The sequence below is a fragment of the Prunus mume genome, linkage group LG3 (assembly GCF_029339155.1).
Source record: "Prunus mume cultivar Tortuosa linkage group LG3, ASM2933915v1, whole genome shotgun sequence".
Taxonomy (NCBI): domain Eukaryota; kingdom Viridiplantae; phylum Streptophyta; class Magnoliopsida; order Rosales; family Rosaceae; genus Prunus; species Prunus mume.
The window spans coordinates 24,080,516-24,102,523 of NC_142700.1; positions in this window are offsets into that span (position 1 = coordinate 24,080,516).

Genomic DNA, 22,008 nt, shown 5'->3' on the forward strand with positions numbered 1-22,008 from the left:
GCCTATGTCCACAGATTCCGAAACCAGTAACATTTCTAAAATAGAACAAGCCTTTAAAAACCTAGAAATTGAACCCAGAGTTAAGAAAGTAGAACGACATATAAGCCCTACCAGTTTAACTAAGAATTGGTACCTGGCCAACTCCTCCAGACATTCAATTTGAAGAAAGAAACTTCCAAACCCAGTTTTCAGTTTCTTCCGACAAATTATATGAATGGAATATAGATGGTCTGTCCGAACAGGAAATCTTTAATAAGTTGCAGCACATGTCAATGGTCGCCAATAGTTATATCACCAATCATAGTTTCAGACAGTCTAAAATTGTACCCCTGTTAGTTACCGGATTTACTGGTACTCTTAGGTATTGGTGGGATAAGCACCTTACCCATGAGTCTAAAAATTTGATAATACATGCTGTAAAACTTAATGAAGAAGGTCTCCCTATCTTTGACGAACAAATAGGTCAAGGTATAGAAGACGGTGTCAACACTTTGTTTTACACGATAATTGAGCACTTCATTGGAACCCCTAGCAACACCACTGCTAGAATCCATGATCAGTTAAGTAACCTTAGATGCCCAAAGTTGTCTGATTTCAGGTGGTATAAAGATGTCTTTGTCTCTAGAGTCATGCTTAGGGATGATAGTAATCAACCATTCTGGAAAGAAAAGTTCGTTAATGGTCTCCCAAACCTATTTGCCCATAAGATCCGAACCACTCTTAGTAATGAACAGGGTCATATAGATTAGGATAGCTTAACGTATGGTAATATTATAAGCACAATTAATCAAGTTGGCATGAAAATGTGTATAGACTTTAAAATTGGTAAACAAATACAGTCCGACAGGAAATCCGCTAAGTATGAGTTAGGGAATTTCACAAGACGGTCTTACCAGCCTTCCCCGCCTAGAAAAAATAAGCCTAGTCATCTCCGTAAAAGTCGCCATTATTCTCGTAGAAAATAGTTTTCTCGACATAATGATGAGTCACGTGATTTTTACAAGAAAAGGAAATACGCTCCTAAGAAAAGTTGGTTTAAAAAGCCGGATAAGCAAAAGCATAGTCGCACTAGTAAAAGCAAAGGTAAAGATAAAAGCAAAGTTAAATGTTTTAAATGTCAAAAGTTCGGTCATTATGCGTCTGAATGTAAAGTAAAAGATACCATTAAACAGTTGAAAATCACGGATGAAGATAAAGAAAAGTTGATTAAAGTTTTGGAGTTGCGAGACTCTGAAGCAAGTTATACTGAGTCCTTAATTGCCAGTTTAGAGTCCGAGTCCGAACAATTCTCGATTCACAGTTGAGTTCACCTACAGTTCAAATTGGTTGCACAGATAAATGTTGTAATAGGTTAAAGTCCATTTCTGTTCTAACTAAACAGGAAGAACATGAAGAGTTGTTAATTGACTTAATAAGCCGAGTTGAAAATCCTGAGTTAAAATCTGAATATTTGAAAAAATTGAGGAAAGTCATCAGTCAGGAAAGCTCGAGTCCTTCTACCCCTCAGCCCATAAGTCTAAGTAATACCTTAGAAAAATTTGCCAAAAAGAAAGAGGTTACTTTGCAGGATTTACAATTAGAAGTAAAAATGGTAAAAAAGGAAATAGTTGAGTTAAAACAAATAAGTCACAAGTTGCAAACTGAAAACTATACGATCAAACAGGATTTAGTTCGCCTCTTAGAAAAGGAATCTTCTGAGTCTAGAAGCCCGTCAGAAAGTCCCCATCATTCTGATGATGAACCCTCTGACAGTAAACAAGCCGTCAATCTTATTCGACAGGTCAACTTTAGGAAATGGTATTCTAAAGTCACCATATTCATTCAAAAGTTTGAATTCTCCACAATTGCTTTGTTTGATTCAGGAGCCGACCTTAATTGTATTCAGGAAGGTCTAATTCCTACTAAGTATTACCAGAAGTCTAGGGAATCCTTAAGTACGCTTGTAAATCCTTCATTGAATTACGAAATACCAAAAGCCCATGTATGCCAAAATAAAGTCTGTTTTAAAACCTCATTTGTCTTAGTCAAGAACATCACTGACTAAGTCATCTTAGGTTTACCCTTCATCTCCTTATTGTATCCTATACAGGTAGATTATGATGGTGTCATGTCTACTTATTTAGGAGAAAATGTTAAGTTTGAGTTCCTGTCTAAGCCTGAGTTGCACAACCTAAGAGCTCTGCAAAAACAGTCAGTCTCTAAGTCTGTCCGAACCCTTAGAAAAGTCAAACAGTTGAATTTTCTAAAAGAAGAAATTAAGTTTAAAAGGATTGAACAACAGTTGAAAGATGAGTCTTTACAGTTGCAGATTCAACAATTTGAAACTAAACTGAAAAATGAAATTTGTTCTGATTTGCCTAACGCTCGTATAGGAAACAGCATGTTGTCAGTCTTCCTTATATCAAAACCTTTAGTGAGAAAAATATTCCCACTAAAGCTAGGCCAATCCAAATGAGTCGAGAATTAATGGAAGTCTGTAAAAAAGAAATTCATGAGTTGCTTCAAAAGAAAATAATTCGTAAAAGTAAGTCTCCTTGGTCGTGTCCTGCTTTTTATGTCCAGAAAAATGCTGAACTAGAAAGAGGAGTCCCCAGATTAGTTATCAACTATAAGCCCCTTAATTCGGTCTTAGAATGGATTAGGTACCCCATACCTAATAAAAGAGACCTAATTAACAGATTAGAAAAAGCAGTTGTCTATTCTAAATTTGATATGAAAAGTGGTTTCTGGCAAATCCAAATAGATGAGTCAGATAGGTATAAGACTGCATTTGTTACTCCTTTCGGTCATTATGAATGGAATGTTATGCCGTTTGGTTTAAAAAATGCTCCTAGTGAATTCCAGAACATCATGAATGAAATATTCAATCCTTATAGTCATTTTTCTATTGTCTATATTGATGATGTTCTTATCTTCTCTGAGTCTATAGAACAGCATTGGAAACATTTGAATAAATTCCTCCATATTGTCAAACAGAATGGTCTAGTTGTCTCTGCCAAGAAAATCAAGTTGTTTCAAACCAACATTCGATTTCTTGGTTTCAATATATGTCAGTCTCAAATTTCTCCAATTGATCGAGTCATCCAATTTGCTGACAAGTTCCCAGACCAAATTCTTGATAAGAGTCAACTCCAGAGGTTTCTAGGATCTCTAAATTATGTCTCTGATTTCTATCAAAATTTGAGAAAACAGTGTAAGCCTTTGTTTGATAGGTTGCAGAGTAGTCCTCCGCCATGGTCAAACACCCATACAGAAATAGTCAAACAGATAAAAGCCCATGTTAAGACACTTCCCTGTCTTGGCATACCCTCAGTTGATTTCTTCAAAATAGTTGAAACCGATGCCTCTGACATAGGTTATGGTGGCATTCTTAAGCAAAGAGCCTGTCCAAATTCCCTGAACAGATTGTTCGTTTCCATTCTGGTGTTTGGACTCAGTCGCAATATAATTATAGTACTATTAAGAAAGAAATATTAGCTATAGTACTATGCATTAGTAAATTTCAAGATGATTTACTAAATCAAAAGTTTTTAATCCGAGTTGATTGTAAGTCTGCAAAACATGTTTTAGAAAAAGATGTTCAGAACATTGCATCTAAACAGATTTTTGCACGATGGCAAAGTATTTTGAGCATATTTGATTTTGATATTGAGTATTTGCGAGGGAGTGAGAACTCCATTCCTGATTTTCTTACAAGAGAGTTTTTGCAGGATGCACAATGGCACCTAAAAAGACAAAGAAAGAGTCACCAAAAAGCCATCATTGCCCAACAAAAGCCATCCCCGTCCCGATCGCTCAGAATTCTCCCACCTCCATGAGCCAACCTAAGCCTGAGTCTCCCAAAGAACTAGTTCCTTTCCTGGTTGCACCTCAATCCGAGTTGCCTCGCCAATCTCGATTGCCAATAAGTTCTCCGCCTTGGGATCAACATCGGCCAGTCGGTCCTAGTTATAAGTCCACATTAGTCTCCAATTATGACCCTTTTGCAGGTCCTTCAGTTGCATTCAAAAAGCCGTCCTCATCCCCCTATCTGCCCAAGAGTAATTCCCATTTATTTGTTATTGAGCCAAATTATGATATCCATTCTGACCCAGTTGCCATTGCCAGGCATTATTTTCCTCCTGGTTTCCATTATATGCCTCCTAGTCCATATAAGTCCCTCAAGTATTATAGAGATATATTGCTTGAGACCCAATCAGTTGAAATTAAGCCGATAAAGGATCGAGATCATCCTGAGATCATCCTTTATCATTCCATCTATATACACAGAGTTATAAGCCAAGAGTCATTCAGTAGTCATCCCTACCAGTTGAAAACCCTTCAGTCGTCAAAATTGCAATATAATTATTCTGATTATATTGAAGCCTGGTACACTATCTTCCTCCACCAGTCCGAGGATTTTAGCCATTCCTGGTTCATTAATTTTGACAATAAGTTTAAAAGTCCTTTTCCCTTCTGGTTCCTCCATTGGTGGGAAAAGCACGCCTGGGCTTGAAGAAATTCTCCTGATTGCTTTGGCGCTCATCCGCCATTTCACCAAAGCCAAGTTCACCAAAGTTGATCTATTCTTTCCTAAGCAGATGATGTTTCTTGCTCGCTACAAGGTTCCCTGGATACTCAAGTGGTCTTACAGAGTCACCATGGATACAGAGTATTAGCCCGCCAATTCTCAGTCAAATGGTGGGACAAATTTGAAGTTGACAGAATCGCCAAGTATGTCTACAATGATCTTCCAGTTGACTCAGTGCCACGCCCTGCTCCAGTCCCGGTCTCTCCCCTTTGGATCGATCACCACTGCATTCTCATGAAGGAAAATCCAAAGCCGATATCGAGAAATGGCCCTTCAGCTACATCAGGCCTCTCAAATGGATGATGATGAGGACAATGATTCTCCTCGTCATCTAGTTGTCACCCATGCAAGAGCTCAACGAGAAGCCTAAGCCCAAGAAGAAATCTTGGTACGAAGACAACAGACGAGCCCTATGATGCCTATGACCTAGGTCCGACTAAGCTAGTTACCGACACCATAATTGCTTCGGTGGAAATTGATTGAAGCATCTTGAAAATAGCCGCCTGCTTTCCTGTGACGCCCACCCGATTCCCACAGTTCACCCAAGTAAAAGCAAAAGTTGCCCGACACTTCACCCAAGTTAAAGTTGCCAAAAGCAAAGTAAAAGCAAGTCACCCATGCTTTCATCATGGCTCTCACCTTCTGAGTCAGATTCGGTTACCCTAGTTACTTTCTAGGTAACCATAGTTGCTTCCTCTTTTATAAGTTGGCTTCGGCCTCAGTTGTAGACAGAATACAATTTACATTTCAGTTTTTATTAAGTTCATATATATATATAGAGCTTCCATTAAGGAATTCCTCAAATAAGTTTATTTGAGAGATACCCTTGTAGGGTCCACTCAACATTGTATTTCACTAATCCAAATAGTCTTTTTTTTATTTTAGATAATCATTCAAAGATCATCTCTACAAAAAATCACTTGAATCCGATATCATTTTATCACTCAATTGAGTTATTGAAATTTTAATACTTTTTTTGAAGCATCATGTTCATTGATTTTGTAGGACACAATTAGATGTCAAAACGGTTTCAGATTTGTCTAATTTTTTACAAGAATGATCTATGAATATAGACTTAAAACATAGATGGTTAGTTTTGTAGGGGACCTTAAAGAATGTCCCTAAAATAATTTCCCTCGATCAAATGAGACTGTATATATATATATATATATATATATATATAATCTGGTTATTAAAAATATTAAAATAGAAAATATTAAAATAAGGTTAAATTAATAAATTTACAATATGTTTGAATTTATTAAATTAAAAAAAGGGAAAAAAAAAGAGCATTATAAACTTTTTGGATAAGTGAAAAAACTCAATAATTAAAAAAAAAAATCACTTGGCAAAAAGCCCTTATGGTTAAATTTTCAAATAATCCAAATATTTCCACTATTTAAGAAAGAAGTTTAAAACATAGGCACTTTATTTAAAAGAGACAAATACTTGGTGTAAAGAACAAAAAATAAATAAAGGAATAAGAGTTCATATCTAGCAAAAAAAAAAAAAAAGAGAATTAAAATGCTCAGTAATTGTGATCTTCAGCATGTCTATCGAGAGCAGAATTGTTTATGTGATTGTCTTGCTAATGGTAGCTATAATCTGGACTTAGGCGTGTGTTGGTTTGACTCGGAGCCTCTTTAGGCTGAAGCTGCTTTGATTAATGACAGGATTGGGGTCTCGAGACCCCATTTAGTTCCTATTGTGTAGGTTCTGTTTGGGGTTTTATCCCCCCTCTGTCATAAAAAAATAAATAAGAAAAACCTCGAGCAGTTAGTTTAAATTAGGCAAGTGATGTACTTTATTTTGCATTATATACTGGAGATTGACTATTGGAACTTGGTTTCAAAATTTATTTTTTATTTAAAAAAAAAATTCAAAATTTATTTATTAAAAAAAAAACAATACTGGAACTTGAGCACAAGCACCGTGGGCTTGGTCAAGTGGAAATCAAAAGTAAATTAGGCTGACGCACGAAAGCGCATAGAATGTTTAGAGAAGGTCAAGTCAATTTCATATTTAGAAATTACACTACATATGGAAGAAAGACCTTTCGGCAAAGCTAAGATCTCCCTAATTCAAACTCTTTTAAAGGAGATTTCATAATTCCCTCCAACTTACGTTACATACATGGATTAGGCTAGTTGATTAGGATAGTGACCTGCCCTTTTGCACCCAAATTCAAATCCCTTTTATGTAGTTAGATTAATTTAGAGTCATTTAGACAGAGAATCTAGTGAAAACCCCAAAATAAGCAGCCTACTATAAACAAACCCAATTTTTTTTCTTCAAAAAGACGGAAAACCCCTTATCTTCAGTACCAAAGACATGCAAGTCTTAGGCTCAAAGAAACATGTGAAGATTTTGTCTTTACTCAATAATAGTGCAGTAACAGTGTCAGCAGTGCAGCAACCCATGTTAAAAAGTTTTCTTTGTTTGTGCATATGTTTGAGTGCCTTTTGTCTTAGTGTGCATGTTAATTCATTTGTTTGTACGGGGTGTGTGCATGTGAAGTAATCTGAAATATATTCTAAGGGTTTGTAGTTTTCTACAATGTAAATCCATAAGGCATAAGAGGCGTTAAAGTGGTAAGGGTTGTTGTGTATTAGGAAGTTTCGAAGAGAGAAGTGCAATATCAGAGAAGAAAAAATCTCAATACTCTTCTTCAGCTTTCAATAAATAAAACTTCATTTATTTATATACTTTCCCTTATTACTAATTCTCTCCTCATACACTGATCAATGTTAATACGCCTTTAATACCTCAACGATTGTTAATACATAGAGATGTACTATTAATACTCAGGGCTAGCAATTTCCAGCAACATCAATACTTAAGTAAGTCTTTTGTTCTTTTATTTTTTGGTTTTCTTAGCAGACTTATTGTCCAAAACAGAGAAAAGCTTTTATAATTATGTTATTATCTTGCTAAATTGATGATCATACTTTGTTTGAGCACTTGGTCATATTTGATATTTGTCATAACAACAACTAGACGTCTGTTAGGGAATCTCTGAGTTCAACTCCATAGCCCTTTATGTTGCCGTCTTTGCAGTTCCATATTTTAAGCATAATATTTGGTTGTTATTTTGGCCTTTCGAGACCTTGACCAAAACCCCGTTGAAAATTTTGTATCAGAACTTTAATTTAGCTCTTAAATAATATAACTGTAACAGTAAAGTACCTCGAAGATATAAGTCACCCAATACAAGTAATAAAAACCAATGTGTTATAACATGTTCAATTTTTTGTTGATTGCCAGATAATTTTCAGTTAAGAACAATGAACCCTTTGCATGTTTGGAACTTAGTGGATACCTATTAGAATAAAAGAAATGTTACAAGTACCAAAAAGATAAAAAGTTGAATACCAAGCAGAAATTGGGAACCTAGAAGAATTATTAATCTCCATAAATAAGTAATTATCTAAGAAGAAAATCAGAAGTACAGAACACCATAATAAGAAACCAGTCTCATTTAAAAGTTTGTAAAGAATCAATAGAAGAATTTCAAGAGCATTTAGGTATCTTAAAAGAAAAAAGTAGACATAGATAGACTTTAATTATATGATAGAGTAGCTTAATTTAGAAATTAGTGAACAATTGAAGAAAAATAACTCTAAATAATAATACAATAGTTTGTTCTTTTCCACAAAAAAGAACACAAATATCTATTACATAGCAGTAACAATCCCTTCGAAAATAATATTGTTGATGTTTTAATTAGGCAAATAGAAAGTGTAAAATTTGAAATTAATAAACATAATAGAACAATTCAAGAGTTATTAGAATATTTTCAGAAAAATTACCTAATACTAATTAGGCAAAACTTAGATTATATAACATCTCAATTAGAAGATAAAAATAAAAATACTCAAAAGATTTCCTAACAAGAAAGAAATCAAAGATCTCATAGATCTTATAGATAGAAAGCCAAAACAAGTAGAACTTCAATCATTAGAAATTGTTGAGCAATTAAAAATAGAAGTGAAAAATACAATTAGTACAAAAAAACATTAACTGAACAAGCACAAAAATTACATAACAAAATAGATAGAATTTTAGTTTCATGGCAGATTCTAAAATTAATAATAACTGTATCAAAACATTAGAAGAGGTTGGTAAACTAGATAACGAACCAATAGGCCTTACAGAATTTACAACATCTGTAGTAAGTAGTAATATCCTTATAAGACAAAATAATTTAGTTATCCAATTAATTTTAAATATAGCAGAAAAACTAGATCAATTAGAAGAACAAATAGCAGAAATCAATCAAATAGTGCACAATACTAATTCTACACTACCCAAAGAATTAGTTGATAAATCAGAAAATTTAGCATAAATCAATCAAATAGTGCATAATACTACTTCTACACTACCCAGAGGACTAATTGATAAATTAGAAAATTTAACATTAGGAAATAATACCACGGGAGCAAATATTTTTGTCTCCAATCAAGGCATGCTACGTAGAAAAGAAGATTATATCTTAAATTAATTAATTGAACCAATCTATTTGGCTAATTAATTAATAGGGATAATGTCTTAATTAATATGATATTGTCTTTATTTAATAAGATAATATCATTAATTCATATATTATCCTAATAAAGAGAAGATAATATCATTAATTCAGATATTATCCCAATAAAGAGATATAATCAAGTTCAACCCAATCCCTACGAATTTGGGTAAAGAATAAACTCATCATAATAAGAGTTTATTCTCTACGAAACCCTAGCCCGAGGCTCCTATAAATAGATGACTTCATTCATCATTCAAGGTACATCTAAACCTACTTCTAAACCCGAGAAAAATACCCAAAGCTCTCTCTCTCTCTCTCTCTCTCTCTCTCTCTCTCTCTCCATATTTTCTCCACACAACTTTGGCCACCTGTGAAGACCCGTATTTTAAAATATATAAATATATATTGGTTATATTCTTAATTATCTTGGTACATAAATGTAAACATTGTTGTTATAATTTTTTTTTACTAAATATAATACTACTACAATAATAATTTATATATATATAATTGTTTTGTTTTAGGTGTTATACTTTTAGATTTTGTTCTTAGTTATTAAAAAAAAAAAAAAAGTAGTAGTAATATTAGAAATAAGTTTATGTATTGCTTTTAACTTTATCTCTTCCTTGCCGACCAAGTTGAAGTGGCCTAGATAAATTGTACAAACACACTTTAAGACTCCAAGTGTCAATCTATTGAGATGACTAAGCCTTATTTAGCATGAGGTGTTGGCAAATTGATAAATAGCTATCCTAAACTTGGAGATCAAGTTCACACGTGGTCATCACCTCTCCACCAATTAGAACAATTTGAAACCTCTTGAGTTTTACTATAAATAGGACACTTCCTTTGTTTTTTTGAAAGCATTTTTACCTGCAGGAAAGTTCTTACAAAGAGAGAAGAAAAAACGTAGAGGGAGAGAAGAAAAAACGTAAAGGGAGAGAGAGCAATAAGGAAATTCTTGGAGGAGGTACTTAGCTTGGGTTTTCATAATTTGGAGCTAGCTTTGGAGTTAAGGTAGGGGTTTCTTGGGGGGCCTTTTTCAGAGATTGATTTAATTAAATTTCGTGAGCATAATATTATACATGGTACTGTTTGATTTACGTACTCTTAATTGTTTGAACAATGTGGGCATGATTATATGTACATTGGTGATATTTAAATGATTACATTGTTTTTATGAGATATGTGAACTATATAATGTCATGTAAATTATTTGGAGTTCTTGGGTTGAGAAAATAATGGTGGAAAAAGAGGGTAATGGGAATGATCTTTTGTGTAGTTGAGTCTAACTCTTGGCAGGTACCAGGTCTCAGGGATCCCACAGTGCACATGGTTTTTAGTGGGTGATTCGGGACTGGCGAAAGGGAGTTAGACAAGATGACTAACAAAAGGGGGAATTATGGATGATTAAAATGGGTGTTAGTTCATATAAATGGGCATTCGGGACCAAGTGGTATAAGCATGGTATGGGACGTGCAGGTCTGCTTGTCCAGTTATATGAATTAACGGGATTAGATGAAGAGCATTCATGCATTGTTACTAATAATGTGAAATTTGGCTGCTTGATTATTTGTCACTTAATTTAATTATGTCAATTTATAGTAAAAAGGTTTATGTCCCTACTGAGCTGTGGTTTCGCTCACCCCCTAATAGATTTTGCAGGTACCGAACCTGAAATCTAGAGCTTGTGATGATTTTTGGCATGTCTATAGAATGTAACATAGCTTGTGGTTGAATAATGAGCTACTCTTTAAGTGAACTCTCGAGTAGTTCTAACTTGTAAAATAACGTAAAATTCTTATGGTTTCAAACGTCATCGTTTCCGCATTTCTGCTGAATATTTTATGTGAAATATCTATTTTATTTATTTAAATGTCTTCTTCACATTTTAGTTATAGTTTGTATTCAATTCTATAATTAAGATGTGAATCACATCGTAACCCAAGGTTTTGTAAATCCGAGGGTTGGGGTGTGACACCACCACACATGGCTCCGGTTGCCCAGTTCACACCATACATACAACTCCGTATCGTTTGCTTAGCTATTGTTTTCCTACAAATACTCAAACTGACTTAGATATCGGAGGGCCTTTGGCCAACACCCCCGGGTGTGGTCTATTTACTCCAATCTTTTTTTACAAGAATCGAGGAAGAGAGAGAAGGAAGATTGAAGGTTGAAGGATCTAGAAACGAATATTCTCCCGCGAAATTTTTTGCACAAACATTTGGTGCTTTCATTGAGAGCACGAATTATACTCAACGCGTGCTCAAGGAATCCATTCTTCCTATTTTCCAATCCACCAAAGCCTTCTAAACAACCATGGTTGGAAGAAGGCGCACTAGGAAGCAAGACCGCCGCGATGGTTCAATTCGCGATGGTCCAAAGCCACTCCTACCACGATCCCACAGATCGACATGGTGGCACCACCACCTCTCGTCTCCATGAACTGTAGCAAACCTTTGCTTGCCGCTCAATAGCCACCTTATGTGTCGGAACCAACGTGCCACATGCCGACACAGCAATCGGGACCACAGCGGCCTCCGCCGTAGTCGGACCATCTCAAGGCCTCGAGGCCGATTCTAGCCACCTGCATGGCGCAATCGCCGAGCATGGTGGAACCTCCCATCAAGGTGGGCTTAATACCACCGCCGACTTGGGCCCGATCTTGGAGCAACTTCAAGCATTTCCTCCATTGCCTCCACGCTCGACGCACGCTCCCGCGTACACCCCTAATGAAACCCTAGCCCATGTACAATTGGGCTCCACACACTTCTCTTCTCCCAATCCACGAAGTCAAGTAGACCTTAATCTGAGAGTTGACAAGCTAACTCAGAGAATGGACCACCAAAATAATTTGATGAGGCAGCTCCTCAACCAAATAAACTTAACTCAAAACCTTGGCCTTGGACAACAGGGTGAAGAGAGAAGGATGGATGAACGCGCTAATAAGGCGATTCGATGAGTATAAGCAGGTCGAGTAAGAGTAAGCAGACAAGGAGATCCACAACAATGCGATCAGCTTGCCGACATGTCACAAGCATCTGCGAGCCACACTTAGAGTAGACGAAGTCTCCCATCCATATTGAATTTATGGACTAATGTGCACGATAGGCTGGGCCCAAGACCTCACATCCGCGCTCGCCTGGGCACACAGGGAAATGTTCACGGAAGGCTAGGCCCTTAAGGAGGTCAACGGATAACCCTCATAATGAGGACAGGTGAAGAAAGACGTTTTGCCTTGCTCTTGAAGAACCAATTCTCATCACCAAGCTACAGAAAATCTCTCTGGCGAAATCCACCAACATGCCGCTTAGGTAGGTAGGAAAGGTCGACCCTTACCAACGAGAAGTCAATCGGCGTTGGCTAAGTCATGAAGGTCCTGCAACGTGACCAACCATCCATGTGTGCGGAAGGCGTTGAGAAACTTGTGAATAACCGACTTCGAGACTTAAAGATTGTGAAATTTCAAAGATGCACTACGCGTTGAGGTAGACCGAGCAAACTCCTTACTTTTCACCACTGAAATCGAGCAGGCTGCTTTCAAATGATTCTTGACACCCTCTTTCACTGGTTCAAAGGGATTCGATCCTGAAAGCCATCTGAAGCATTTCAAGAGCCTTATGATCCTATACAAAACCAAAGACGCATTAATGTCCAAGGTGTTTGCAATGACTTTGCGAGGAGTAACTTAGTACGATTTCATACCACGCCATCCGGGTCGATCAGCAGACTTCAAGGAGCTTGCTTATGTCTTTACCAAGGAGTACATTTCTTACCGAACAATTAAGAAGAACCACGACCACACAACTTGCGCAAGAAGCCCGACTGAATCCCTTCAAGATTACATCAAGAGATTCAAAGTAGAAAAGGTCAACATCGTAAGGTGCGATGACCAAATCGCATCCTCTGCATTCAAGAAAGGTCTTCGAAGAGAACATGACTTATACCACGTGACTATCACTCCCGGCGGACTCGGCAAAGGTCTTCGAGATCGTGGAGCGCTATGCACTGGGAATGACGATTGAATCACAGCGAAGAAGTCCTCTAAGCGGGAAGATTGGCGACCAAGCGGGCAGACCAAAGAAGCGACAAACTTGGCATCAAGGGCAAAGACAAAGTCAAAGGAGAACTATACCAAGTTATGCATCCCTATACATCAAATTTTAGCCCAAGTGAAGGACAAACCTTGGGTAAAAAGACCGCCACCCTTTAAAGGAGATCCGGATAAGAAGGATACCAAGAAATATTGTGCTTTCCATCGACACACAGGGCTGTCTGAATAATTACTTTGCTTGGAAAACGCACTTTGAAGAACTTCGTAAGAGAAGGTCAGCACGCGGAGTTCATCGTCAAGTAGGCCATCCAGCATGTTGAGGACCACGATCTGCTGAGGAGCCACCGAAGGTCATAAGGATTAACACAATCCTAGCCGACTCGAGAGTCAGATTGACCAACAAAGAAAAGAAGAGAAAGATCAAACATGCCACCATGATCTCTCGGTATCTATTAGTCTCTTCTTGGCGGAAGGCGATCTCGTGATCGGCTTCAAAAGAAAGATCGAATCGGCTTGATCTACCACACAATAACGCCCTTGTCATCGGCATTCAAATTGGTGGGCCATGGTCGACCAAATCCATGTAAACGAGGCGGCAGCCAACATCGTACAATTGGAAGTCATCCAACGGATGGGCTTAGAGACAAAGATCAATAAAGCAGCCAAGTTCTGATCGGCTTCAATGGGGCAACAATGGTTATCGTCGGCACGATAGATCTCAACATCTACTCCCCACCGTAATCACTTGCAAATGTTCATGATCATTGATGAAGTCTCACTCTACAATGGCATTCAGCGGACCATAGATCGGCAAGATCGCTACCCAATCCACAGGGGCGTATCGGCCAAATCAATGCGATCGAGGCAATGGCGAGGAAGTCCTCGGCTCAAAGGCTAAAGAGAAGCAAGTAAACACAGCTTCCTCCTTGTGAATCAGCGGCTCAAAAGAGAGTAAAATAAGCGAGAGGAGAAAGCGGATCTCATTCCTAGCGACCGAATAGACCAGGAAGGAAGGGGAATAGTTACTCCCAATAGCAATCAAAGAATCAAGACCAAGTCGAGGGAATCCGTCTGGAAGTCTCTCTTGAATAAGTTGAAGCAGAAGAGGGCGTCGGTGAGTACCCCTTGATCTTGACAAGCGGAGAAAATCACGGATCGGTTCGCGCCTAAGCCAGGAGGAAAATGCAGAGCTTGTAGCCTTCCTCTATAACAACAAAGACATATTTGCATGGTCGTCATCCGACAAGCTTGGCATCGATCCCCAGATCATCTGTCATCGCCAGTCGTCAACCTAGATATCAAGCTCAGTAGCGAAACGCAACCGCCTCGAGTGGGTTGCCATTAATGAAGCCGAGATTGACAAACTTCTAGCTGCGGTTTCATTGAAGAGGTATCTGCCAGAATGGCTGGCGAACGTTGTTCTAGTAGCAAAGAAAGATAAAGGCTTGGGCAACATCGTAATATGGTGGGAGGAGTCATTTGGTTGGTTTGGAATGAAATCCAATCTCGAACTATGTAATACACCAACCACACCATTTGAACGAACTGCATACTGAACTGAATTGTTCGATTTCATGGACCAATCGATATCGGATTGAGTCCAAAACTTGGGAACATCGTAATATGGTGGGAGGAGTTATTTGGTTGGTTTTGAATGAAATCCAATCTCTAGAACTATGGAATACGCCAACCACACCATTTGAACGAGCGTCGAAACTGAATTGTCCGATTTCATGGACCAATCAATATCGGATCGAGTCCAAAACTTGGGGAAAAACATAATATGGTGGGAGGAGTCTTTTGGTGGGTGTTGACCGAAATCCAATGGCTAAAGCTATACAATACACGAACCACTCCATTTCAGAACGAACGTCCCATGAACCTGAATTGTCCGATTTCATGGACCAATCGATATCGGATTGAGTCCAAAACTTGGGCAACATCGTAATATGGTGGGAGGAGTCATTTGGTTGGTTTTGAATGAAATCCAATCTCTAGAACTATGGAATACACTAACCACACTATTTCAGAACGAACAACGTACGAACCTGAGATTGTCCGATTTCATGGACCAATCAATATCGGATCGAGTCCAAAACTTGGGGAAAAACATAATATGGTGGGAGGAGTCTTTTGGTGGGTGTTGACCGAAATCCAAAGGCTAAAGCTATACAATACACGAACCACTCCATTTCAGAACGAACGTCCCATGAACCTGAATTGTCCGATTTCATGGACCAATCGATATCGATTGAGTCCAAAACTTGGGTAACATCGTAATATGGTGGGAGGAGTCATTTGGTTGGTTTTGAATGCAATCCAATCTCTAGAACTATGGAATACACCAACCACACCATTTCAGAGAACAGAGCAGTCTGAACCTGAATTGTCCGATTTCATGTACCAATCGATATCAGATCGAGTCCAAAACTTGGGAAAAACATAATATGGTGGGAGGAGTCTTTTGGTGGGTTTTGAGTGAAATCCAATGGCTAAAACTATACAATACACGAACCACTCCATTTGAATTACTTCCCATGAACCTGAATTGTCCGATTTCATGGACCAATCGATATCGAATTGAGTCCAAAACATGGGGAACATCGTAATATGGTGGGAGGAGTCATTTGTTTGGTTTTGAATGAAAACCAATCTCCAGAACTATGGAATACACCAACCACACCTGTTCAGAACGAACTGCATACGAACTGAATTGTCCGATTTCATGGACCAATCGATATCGGATCGAGTCCAAAACTTGGGGTAAAACATAATATGGTGTGAGGATTCTTTTGGTGGGTTTTGAGTGAAATCCAATGGCTAAAACTATACAATACACGAACCACTCCTTTTCAGAACGAACTTCCCATGAACCTGAATTGTCCGATTTCATAGACCAATCGATATCGGATTGAGTCCAAAACATGGGGAATATCGTAATATGGTGGGAGGAGTCATTTGTTTGGCTTCGAATGAAATCCAATCTCCAGAACTATGGAATACACCAACAACTCTATTTCAGAACGAATAGCGTACGAACGTGAATTGTCCGATTTCATGGACCAATCGATATCGGATCGAGTCCAAAACTTGGGGAAAAACATAATATGGTGGGAGGAGTCTTTTGGTGGGTTTTGAGTGAAATCCAATGGCTAAAACTCTACAATACGCCAATCACTCTTTTTAAGAATGAACTTCCTACGAACTTGAATTGTCCGATTTCATGGACCAATCGATATCGGATTGAGTCCAAAACTTGGGGAACATCGTAATATGGTGGGAGGAGTCATTTGGTTGGTTTTGAATGAAATCCAATCTCCAGAACTACGGAATACACCAACCACACCATTTCAGTGGATACTGAACTGAATTGTCCGATTTCATGGACCAATCGATATCGGATCGAGTCCAAAACTTGGGGTAAAAACATAATATGGTGGGAGGAGTCTTTTGGTGGGTTTTGAGTGAAATCCAATGGCTAAAACTATGCAATACACGAACCACTCTATTTCAAAACGAACTTCCCATGAACCTGAATTGTCCGATTTCATGGACCAATCGATATCGGATTGAGTCCAAAACTTGGGGAACATCGTAATATGGTGGGAGGAGTATTTTGGTGGGTTTTGAATGAAATCCAATCTCTAGAACTATGGAATACGCTAACCACACCATTTCAGAACGAACAGCGTCGAATCTGAATTGTCCGATTTCATGGACCAATCGATATCGGATCGAGTCCAAAACTTGGGGAAAGAACATAATATGGTGGGAGGAGTCTTTTGGTGGGTTTTGAGTGAAATCCAATGGCTAAAACTATACAATACACGAACCACTCCATTTCAGAACAAACTTCCCATGAACCTGAATTGTCCGATTTCATGGACCAATCGATATCGGATTGAGTCTAAAACTTGGGTAACATCGTAATATGGTGGGAGGAGTCATTTGGTTGGTTTTGAATGAAATCCAATCTCTAGAACTATGGAATACACCAACCACACCATTTCAGAACGAACTGCGTCTGAACCTGAATTGTCCGATTTCATGGACCAATCGATATCGGATCGAGTCCAAAACTTGGGGAAAAACATAATATGGTGGGAGGAGTCTTTTGGTGGGTTTTGAGTGAAATCCAATGGCTAAAACTATACAATACATGAACCACTCCATTTCAGAACGAACTTCCCATGAACCTGAATTGTCCGATTTCATGGACCAATCGATATCGGATTGAGTCCAAAACATGGGAAACATTGTAATATGGTGGGAGGAGTCATTTGTTTGGTTTTGAATGAAATCCAATCTCTAGAACTATGGAATGCACCAACAACTCCATTTCAGAACGAACAGCGTACGAACCTGAATTGTCCGATTTCATGGACCAATCGATATCGGATCGAGTCCAAAACTTGGGGAAGGTCACTACACCGACCTCAACAAGGCATGCCCTAAAGACAACTTTCCACTGTTAAGAATTGATTAGCTCGTTGATTCAACTTCCGGCAATCAACTGCTATGCTTCATGGACACATACTCCGGCTATAATCAAATCATGATGCATGAAGACGACAAGGCAAAGACCTCCTTCATCATCGAAAAAGGTACATACTGCTACAAATTATGCCCTTTGGGTTGAAGAACGCCGGAGCAACCTACCAAAGGCTGGTGAACAAAATTTTCAATGAGCAAATCAGCAAGACTACGGAGGTCTACATAGACGACATGTTAGTCAAAGCTCCTGAGCTGGCAAACCACATCAAGAACCTTGCCAAGGCATTCAGCCTACTCAAAAAATACAATATGAAGTTGAACCCGAGCAAATGCACGTTTAGAATCTTGTCTTGTCAATTCCTGGGGTACTTAGTCATCCAAAGAGGAATTGAGGCACATCCAAATCAAATCAAGGTTATACTCAATATGAAGTCACCTGCCACAACAAAGGAAATACAAAGTCTAACAAGTAGAGCAGCAGCTCTCAACCGATTCCTCTCAAGATCTACAAACAAGTGCAGGCCATTCTTCAAAGCCTTGAAGAAATGACACAAAGACAAGTGGGATGACGAGTGTGAAGTAGCTTTTTAAAATTTGAAAACCTACCTCACTTCACCTCCCTTACTCTCAAAATCGACCTGGCGGTGTCCGACTCAGCTCTCATCGTTATTCTACACTTCAAAAGCTCTCCTCAATGTAGAGACTCGCTATCCGAAAATGAAGAAGCTCATTTTTTTCACTTGTGGTCTTCGCGTGAAAGCTAAGGCCCTACTATCAAGCACACCAGATAATTGTCATGATAGAATTTACTTTGAGATCGATCCTTCACATCGGCGCTTCTCAGCAACTCATGAAATTGGCTATCGAACTTAGTCAATACGACCTCCTCTACCGGCCGAAGACTGCTATAAAAGCTCAAGCTTTAGCAGATTTTGTTGTAGAGTTTACTCCGACAGCCGAAGAACAGAAGATGGTCACAAAAAGCAAGGAAAATGCATACGATACCTCCCTCATCGATTCAAACCTACCTAATGACATGTGGTAGTTGTATGTAGATAGAGCATCAAATCACAAAGGAGTGGGGGCATGCATCGTCATAATCACCTCAGACGAAACTTTGTTGGAACAAGCCATGCGGAACTTGCGTGATGTTGCCATTCTTTTTCCCTACTTGACAAGCTGGTGAAGAAGAATGCTGATTTGACTGACAAGCTCTTGAAGGAGCGGATTCTCCATGATGCGAGGATTTCCCAGAAGGAGAGTATATATGCGATCAAGAGTTTTGTTGGCCAAAAAGATGGTGAGCCAAGTCTCTTATGGCTACCTGCTCAAATGCAAGGAAGCTTACTTTTGCCTCGAATGTAAGCAAGCTGCTCTGGCCCAGTATTATGACAAGTTGCTGGTTAAGTTTGACACTCATGTTGAAGCCACGGAGGCATTATAGCATGAAATTACTGCTAACGCATACTAGCTGGGATACTTTGATTGCTAGAATGGTGCTGCTTCCTGCTGCCTTCTCGAAGATGAGGATGGTGAGCAACTCTATCTTGACTTGCCCCTGCTCAAAGTGAGCAGATTAATGCTATTGATGTAGAAGCAGTTGAAGAGCAAGTAGCAGATGAAGCTGCAATGCTGCAATAGAGGAAGACAACGCCAAAGGTGGTGCAGCTAATGAGGTTAAGGCGATCTGGAAGAGCAGGAAGTGGGGCTGCGAAGCAAATGGTGCTGGTTGAGCAAAATGATGTTGTTGTCAATGCAGTTGATCAGGAGGTAGCTGAGAATGTGATCGGCTAAGGGTCTCTTTTGTTAAACGTAATGCATTTGTATCAGTTGTTAAGTAGAGTTGGGTCTCTTGAGAAGAGCTATGTTTAGGAAGAGTTGTATCTCTTAGAAGTCTAGAGTTGCAACTCTTGGAACTAATCCAAGAGTTATGTCAGTTTATTAAAAGCTCTGAGTGCTATTATATATAGCCAATGTAATAGGTTGCTGTAGTATGAAAGAAGTTAACAAAAATCAGTTTGAATAATTCTCTGTTTTACAAAAACTCTCTACCTCACTTTATATTTCCATCATATACTTCAGTTTTGTGATCATTCCTCCAACAAATTTGGTACCAGAGCAGTATTTGATCTTATTGCTACCGCTGTGATTAGCAATGGCATCAAGTTCAAATCCCTCTACCATTGGGAATATCCAGAATCTAATGCCCATTTTTTATGGTGAGAATTATGAGTATTGGAGCGTTCAAATGAAGACTCTGTTTATCTCCTAGGATCTTTGGGATATTGTAGAAGATGGGTATGAGGAACAAGAAACTTCAAAAATAGGAAAGGAAACACAATAAAAACAGCAGATTTACAAGGAAAATAAGAAAAAATATGCCAAGGCGTTGTTTCTAATTCAACAAGGAGTAAGCAAAAGTCTATTTCCAAGATTACTTTCAGCAACAACATCAAAGAACGCTTGGGAAATTCTCAAAATTGAGTTCAAAGGTTCAGAAAAAGTAATCTCCATCAAACTGCAATCCTTGTGGCGGGAATTTGATAACTTACTTATGAAAGACAATGAATCCATTCAAGCATTCTTCACAAAGGTTTCTGGGATTGTGAACCAAATTAGATGTTATGGGGACACTATTCCAGACAAGAAAATCGTTGAGAAAACTTTATGAAGTCTATCGCCAAAATATGATCATCTCGCTGCTGCAATAGAAGAATTAAAAGATTTATCTACACTTTCTTTACATGAATTAATTGATTCATTGGAAGCACATGAAAAAAGAATCAACAGATCCACAGAACAGTTGGTGGAGCAAGCTTTCCAGTCTAAGGTGAATTCGAAGGAGAAAGAAGACAAACAAAAAGGAGGACAATTCCAGAAATCTCAAAATGGCATAAACAAAAATTTTGGGCATAGAAATTCCAACAAAGGAGGCAACAGTTTCAATAATCAACAACAAAATAGCAGTCCCAATCATCAACAAGGAAGCAGCAGTTCCAATAATCAACAAGGAAGCAACAATTCAAATAATCAAAATGGAAGATCATCCCTTCAATGCTACGTTTGCAACAAATATGGGCATAAAAGTGCAGATTGCCGATACAAATGTACCCGATGCAGGATACCCAACCATTCACAAAGAGACTGCAGATATCAGAAAAACAATGAAGCAAATTTTACGGAGAACAATGACTCTCAAGAGCAATTATTTTATACATGTTTCAGTTTTCATCAAGATTCACAAGATGTTTGGTACGTGGATAGTGAATGCAGTAATCATATGACAGGAAATAAGCAATGCTTTGTCAAGTTAGAAGAAAAAGTGAACTCACAAGTCAAGCTTGGTGATGGAAAACTACACAACGTGGAAGGCAAGGGTATCATTTCTGTGCAAACAAAGAGAGGTACTCCAAAACTTATCTATGATGTGCTGTATGTTCCTAATTTGGCTCAAAATTTACTACGTGTGGGACAACTTTTGCAAAAAGGATTCTTGGTGAAATTTAAAGATGATTATTGTGTTATTTCTGATAAAAAGAATAAAACTTTGGTGGCAAAGATAAAAATGACAACAGACAACGTTTTTACGCTGTTGATGACATCAAAGGAAAACCTTGCTTTGGAAGTAGAAAAAGTTGATGGAGTCGTTGTTATGGGATCTAAGATATGGGCATTTGAATCAAAGAAGCCTGCAGCTGTTACACCAGAAAAATATGGTGGTTGGACTTCACTCTATTCACTCTGAAAAGGAAATATGTGAAGGCTGTATCTTTGGGTAATTCCATCGGTTACCATTCTCACAATCATCTTGGGGAGCAAAAGCCCCTCTTGAATTGGTACATGCAGATATTTGGGGACCAACTCGTACATCATCCTTCAATAACAAAAGGTACTTCATTCAATTCGTAGATGATTTCTCCAGGATGATGTGGGTATATTTCTTAGAACAAAAGTCAAAAGCATTTTCTGTTTTCAAGCAATTCAAAGCTTTTGGAGAAAATCAGAGTGGTCACAATTTGAAGGTGTTAAGAATAGATCGTGGTGGAGAGTTTACATCAAATGAATTTGCTGAATATTGCAAAAGCAATGGTTTTAAAAGAGAGTTGACAGTAAGGTACACCGCATAGCAAAACGGAGTTGCCGAACGAAGAAATTGAACTATTGTTGAGATGGCAAGAAGTTTTGGGCTGAAGCAATTCATACAGCAGTATTTATTCTTAATCAGTCTCCAACCAAGGCAGTCAAAGAGAAGACTCCTTTTAAAGCATGACATCGTTTTAAACCAAAGGTGGATTTCTTCAAGATTTTTGGCTGCGCAACATATGCACATATCCCTTCTCAAAAGAGAGAAAAATTTGA